The sequence below is a fragment of the Petromyzon marinus genome, chromosome 2 (genome assembly GCF_048934315.1).
Source record: "Petromyzon marinus isolate PM22_M1 ecotype Great Lakes invasive population chromosome 2, UKy_Petmar_22M1.pri1.0, whole genome shotgun sequence".
NCBI lineage: Eukaryota > Metazoa > Chordata > Hyperoartia > Petromyzontiformes > Petromyzontidae > Petromyzon > Petromyzon marinus.
The window spans coordinates 5,382,324-5,388,857 of NC_133668.1; positions in this window are offsets into that span (position 1 = coordinate 5,382,324).

Consider the following 6,534-nt stretch of genomic DNA (forward strand, 5'->3'; position numbering starts at 1 on the left):
TCCGCATTTTCCGACCCCTACTGCCACTGTGTAGCATATTATTAGGTGCCAGGGACTCTATGAGATGATAGGACAGCAGTCTGAGCATAATTGGCAATAAGTAACAGCAAAGCAGTTATAAGTGACTCACAGAATTGTGCGCAGTTACTTATACAGTACACGACTTCCCTGAAGGCATCGACACCTTCAGCGAGCTGCGATACCGATCACACAACGCGGTTCGAATTCGACCCTCGATCGATGGCTGCGCCATCGCCGCACACGCGTCGATTAAAAAGCAAGGGACAAGTCCTTACTAACAACTATAATTTTTCATTGATGGGTTGCCCCCTCCTACCTGAAAATCCTGGCTCCGCCATTGCCCGTATACCGGGCGAGGTAGTTAACATCTCACCACCACGGCGCCCCACGCGCGCACGCACGAGGGTAGACGCGCCCACGCACGTACAGGCGGTCTGGCTGTTGGGTCAAGGAGAGCACGCATTGACAGGAACACATGTCATACATTTCATAACCGCAGCCCTTTGTCAATTCCACTGCTGGATGAACACGTGTCTGACCTTAGATCCCCGTGTTACTCCCCACTGCTGCCGTGGGCTATGTGCGTGGATGCCATCACGCAGACACAGAGAGAGAGAGAGACACTGGTCCCCCGCGTGGACTTATACAGGGGGTAATACAACCATAATCACGATCGGACGCTTTTGTCTTCGCAGCACTGATGTTTACGCAACGCACCCCTTACTCGCGTTATGGCTGAGTCGACCTTCGCGAAGCCCAGAATCGCTTCTGACACCACTGGGCAGTCGATGTTAGCTGTGGTTGGGGACACTCTCCAAGTGTTCCAGGTCCGTAGAGTCCGTGCGTAAACCATTGCGCCACCGCTCTCCGTACGTCTACAACAGACGATGATTGTGACGGAGTGGTCGTCACATGTCTCTGGAAGATCCGGAGAGTTGAAATGGGGCACGAATATAACCGAGTCTTCTTTTATTGCCAGAAAAAAAGAATCATCCTTATTTGCAGAATTTGGATCCTTAGAATAAAGGTCGATAAAGTTTGATTTTGGCTTCACGCATAGGACAGGGCCACCCTAGAGCGCTGGCATATATGTGGATCCGTCTCATCAGCGAACCAAGCAATTCGTGGAGTGTGACGCTAAGGTCATGAGAAAGCAGCCCCAAGTCGCTACCGGGCACGAGTTGTTCGACCCTTCGCCAATCCACTGCCGTGTCGATCCCCTGGGTTTTTTGTGCCCAATACTTCAAACCAGCCTCGTTCCGTGGTGCCGGTTGGTTGGAGTGGATTGAATTGCAAGAAGGACTGATTCAGATATCGCTCGCCACTGAATTCAACCGTGGCCCGGAATCAAACTCAGGTGAGCCAGAGGTCCAGAGCGCAGTGCAGCGCTAACCACTGTGCAATCCACGCTCCACCCCGATGTAGTGTTGTGTGTGTGTGTGTAGTTTACACGCGTAAATATCGCTCGAATGATAAAAAGCTCGTCCACATATTTCAAATTGGTCTGAAACACGGCCAATTAAAACGGCTCCCCATTCCCATGCACTCGCGCACGCACGCACGAACAGACGCGCGCGCACACATACAGTACCGGGGGAATTAGGGCTTCTGCCATTGAGCCTTTCATCCGTGAGAACGGCAAACTGCGATCCTCTTTCAGATAAAGATAATGCACTCTGTACGTGGCTCGCTTGGGCTAGAGGGGGGGCTGGGAGCCATAGACCCCCCCCCCCTCTCTCTCTCCTCCACCCACGAGACGTCGATGCTATCGGTTCCTGTTTCATGTAAAGCGTTGCTGCTGCTGTTGCCGTGAAGGAAATGTTAACTACGTCGCTAATTGCGAGTCTCCACCGCACATGCGGGGAGACGAGCGCTCAAGAGGGTAGTGGGGAGGGATTCATGGTCAAGGCTAAGGGGAGGAGTGGGTGGCGAGGGGGGTTGGGGAAGCCTTCTTCACAATCCTGGCGAATCGCTTGATGAAGCTGGTTGCAATCACCAGCGAAACGTCGCAGTACTGAAATTGCAAATGTTTGTGGGTTAACTCTCGAACACACGTGTGTGCTGATGAGTCGCAAATTGGCACGTTTTGTTTACGTGCCACACCTTACTAATTGGCTGTGTTGGGTGGTGGCGGGTTTGACGACACATTTATATATTTACGCAAGGGGAGGAGGGGGGCTGGTGGGGGTGGACGCTTCATCGTGTTGACAGACACACGGCATATTAACGCACCAACACACGTACGTACGTCGGGTTACATCAACATGTGGTAATACAACGATATGCGTATATTCGATACACGAGGTTTCAGTGTCACTACGTTTAGATGTTTGTTGTTCCCATTATTTTACAGATAAAGCTAAGAAATAAATTAAACTTAGAAATGCACTGAAATTTATGAGTAAATAATGAATTCGTACGATATCAGTTACAACTAAATTACGTATCTTCACTGTTTCTTTTATGTGGCAGTTTTTATTATTATTTTAATACCTTACAGCAAATTATATTGTTTTAAATATAAATTGTCTTTGCGAACAAGATGAATGATAAGTTATGAAGTATATTCTTGGTTCTTTCGGTAAAGTCACGTAGAAGGGAAACAATAAAATAATACAAATATTTTACAATTTTATTGTTTTATATTTCTATTATTTTATTGTTTCCCTTCTACGTGACTTTACCGAAAGAACCAAGAATATGAATCCCTGCAGTCACGAAAGCTTTAAATAAAAAGTTATGAAGTGTTTATAGTATTAAATGGTAAAGTTACAAAGGCTGGGAACGCATCATCATAGTACTGCCGCAATAAGTCATTCAATATAAAAGATTGCGATATACGAAGCTCCAGGAACGCATCCACTTCGTATATCGAGGAATCACTGTACAACCACGACTTGATTTCTCTATCAACACGATTCTGAATACTGCGAGGCATAATTTGCGTAAGGCACTACCACTAGAGTATAAGGTACACCTATCCACAATATTCTTCAAACACTCTACACTATTTTCATATCAACCCACGAACAGGTTTTCGAAATATAATATAGGTTGACAATATAAGGAGAGATGGCTGCGGCGTGCCCAACTTAATTCCTGGAACAGCGGTTCCGGCTGAGCGCACCGAGCACAAGTGCACGTGAAATGAAGAACTCGAAGTGGACAAAAAAAAACACAATGGGAGAAGACGCCAGCGCAACTTTTGTCCTCTGGCTCGCTGTGTAAATTGTTGGGAGAGCGGTGGTGCAGCGGTTAGTGCGCGACGCTACGGACCCGGCGACCCAAGTTCGATTCCCGCTCACGGCCAACACCCAGTGACGATTATCTGAACCGGTCCTGAGCCTCCCCGAGCTCGTGTAAGCCTCGAATGAGTACCCGGTGCGGTGTGTAGTAAACATCGCCACTGGGGAGACAAAGGCGGACGGGCGTGGTGCTTGCCACCCACCCCCTCGTGTGCCGTGCCGGCCTTCATAGGTGCTCGCTAACAGCACTTGCACCAACAGTCTGTTAAGGTTGTACGGGCGATCTTTGTCCTTGTGTGTATTGTCTCCGTTGTATTGTTTTTGAACATTGCACTTGGCCTGTGTGATCACTTCCTCGCGGTGGTCATTGTCTCCAAGGTACCAGTTGCTCTGGCGCCCCGAGATGTACTCCATCGGAGGCGAGGAATAAATGTGATGAAATGAAGATGTTTAAAGATAAAACCCAATGGAGTTAATGTGCAATTGTAGATCAAGGTGTGTGGGGGGAGGGAATTTTCTTACCGCGGGCCGAATAGGACTTTCACATCGCTTTGGTGGGGCCACACATTCAATTGTCGGAGACCGTGGCCACTGCTGTCACCACGAGACCTATTACGGTGTCGGAAGTGGCCGAGCGCGTTATAATTAGGAACACGCTGTTGCCAGGCCAGGGGTCCACTCTGCTGCCCCCCACTCCAGCCCCTCTAGTACCCGATTAGTGATCCTGAAATCGCCGGTTGCAAGACGGGGTGTGACGCGTTAAAACCCCCTGCTGAAGGGGATCTCACGGTGAAGATGCAGTGGGCGGGGGACCTTGAAGAATCGGGGGGGGGGGGGGTTATGGGGCTGTGGGAGGCGGGGGGGGTCATTGCTTGAAATGTCCGTGTATTTATAGACACACAATACATGCAAGCGGTGTGGCGGGGGTGCGGTCGGTGGCGCACCACGCCGCTAAAGAAGCCGCCAAACTGATTCCCATTCCAGGCCGAGTGATATCCGAACTGGTCCCGGGGATAACCCACCACCCTTCCCTCCTTCAGCAGCCTGCGCTGACCAGCGTCATGAAGTACGGTCAAACAAGCCCCCCATGAATTCGGCAGCGGACTGACGAATTGACTGAACACTGTGGTCATACATTGCCGCTCTAGGACACGTAACGATAACAGGAAGGACCGGCGAGTGTTACTGAAAGGAGATGAAGCCAAAGCAAGTTTCCGTGTCCAGGGGTGCCGACGCGATCTTAACGCGCCGCTGAGAGAGAAAAGACAAACCGAGAACGAATGGAAGGAAACTTTCCGCAACGCCAAAGTTGCGCTTTAAATCAAAGAATGAAAACTGATTTCTTCAGAACCGCTTCTTGTGTTTGATTTGCTGTCCTTCCACCCGCACCTCCGATTGGCGCGGTTGGCTACGTACGGTGCGAAAGAAGTTCAACACACATAAAAAAGTAAACTCAGTAAATGTTTCAATAAAGCTGCCTTATTAGAAAACATATATAACAGGCGACGATTCGGGCAATGGCCCTTCGTTAGTGTTCATGTTAAAAGTGCTCGCGCATCATCACTGCCAAACACAGAACCACCAGACGTTTTAAAAAAGGAACACCAGTTGCAATGACGTCAGTGCGGTATAATTGTCGTTGCCTTCTCTCTTAAAATGTGGCGTTTCCGTGCAAGATTACACCGGTGTTGACATGAGCGAGGAGTGGAAAACGTGCTCAGATGTGGTCAACGTGGTCTCAGCGGAGCCAGAATGACCATCAAAAAGCGATGAGACCAAGCCACCAGTTTGGAGGACCTTCGAGCTAAGATCTTGAAGGAATTAAAAATGTTTATGAGAATTGAGTTAACAAACTTGGAATCCCACGAAAAATTAATTTACGTACCCCTATCGTGGAATTTAAAAGGCCCAGCGGTGTTTAGATTCAGTGGGGTGCTAGGAATAAGCAAACTAATCAAAAGTTTAATCGAACGGTCAAATTAAATAACAGCAATGATGGCAGTGTGCTACCGATAGTTGAGTGGTGGTGATGGTAGATTAGTAGTGATACTCATGATGGTGGAGGTGGCTGTGCGTGGCATTGATGGTGATGGCATTGATGGCGGTGATGGTTGAGGTGGCTGTGATGGTAGAGATGGCATTGATGCTAGAGGTGGCTGTGATGGTAGGGATGACATTGATGGTGGTGATGATGGAGGTGGCGGTTGAGGTCGCTGTGTTGATAGGAATGTCATTGTTGGCGGTGATGGTTGAGGTGGCTGTGATGGTAGAGATGGCATTGATGGTGTTGCTGGAGGTGGCTATGATAGTAGGGATGACATTGATGGTGGTGATGATGGAGGTGGCGGTGATGGTAGAGATGACATTGATGGTGGTGATGATGGAGTTGGCGGTTGAGGTCGCTGTGTTGGTAGGAATGTTATTGATGGTGGTGATGCTGGAGTTGGCTGTGATGGTAGGGATGACATTGATGGTGGTGATGATGGCGGTGAAGGTTGAGGTGGCTGTGATGGTAGAGATGGCATTGATGGTGTTGCTGGAGGAGGCTATGATGGTAGGGATGAGATTGATGGTGGTGATGGAGGTAGCGGTGATGGTAGAGATGGCATTGATGGTGGTGATGATGGAGGTGGCAGTTGAGGTCGCTGTGTTGGTAGGAATGGCATTGATGGTGGTGATGCTGGAGGTGGCTGTGGTGGTAGGGGCAACATCGATGGTGGCGATGGTGGAACACTAAGTAGAGCTGGCTGCCAGCAAGTTCGCCTTGAGTGACAGCCCCTTTGCGGACCTGGCTGCCCGCCAATGCTCTTCGCAGACAATGAACCGCATTATCTTGCGTTTTCACATCCAATTCATTTCTCAGTTTAACAGAGGGTTGTTTAAAATTGAAAAAAATTCAAGTCACCACACTGTTTGTCATCTACACATTTCCAGGAGTCGTTTCGTTATATTTATTTGTTTTTGGTCCGCGATGTCTCGAGTGCGAGAATTCCCAGATGCTCAGACAGTGCAAGTTACCTGCTGATCGTTATCGGCAGGGCGAATATATGTAGCACATGACACTCAATATCAATGATCTACCAACCAGAACGTCGCAAAAAAAATAGTTCCACCCATGTTTTTCTTTCCTTTGCACCATTTTAATCGACCAACATTTGCAGCTCAACTGGTATTCATAAATGTTGTACTTTTTCAAGCATCTATAAATGTTTGCTTATATTAGTTGGTAGCAAACTCAACAATGTCGCTTTTACAGACACAGGTGAGC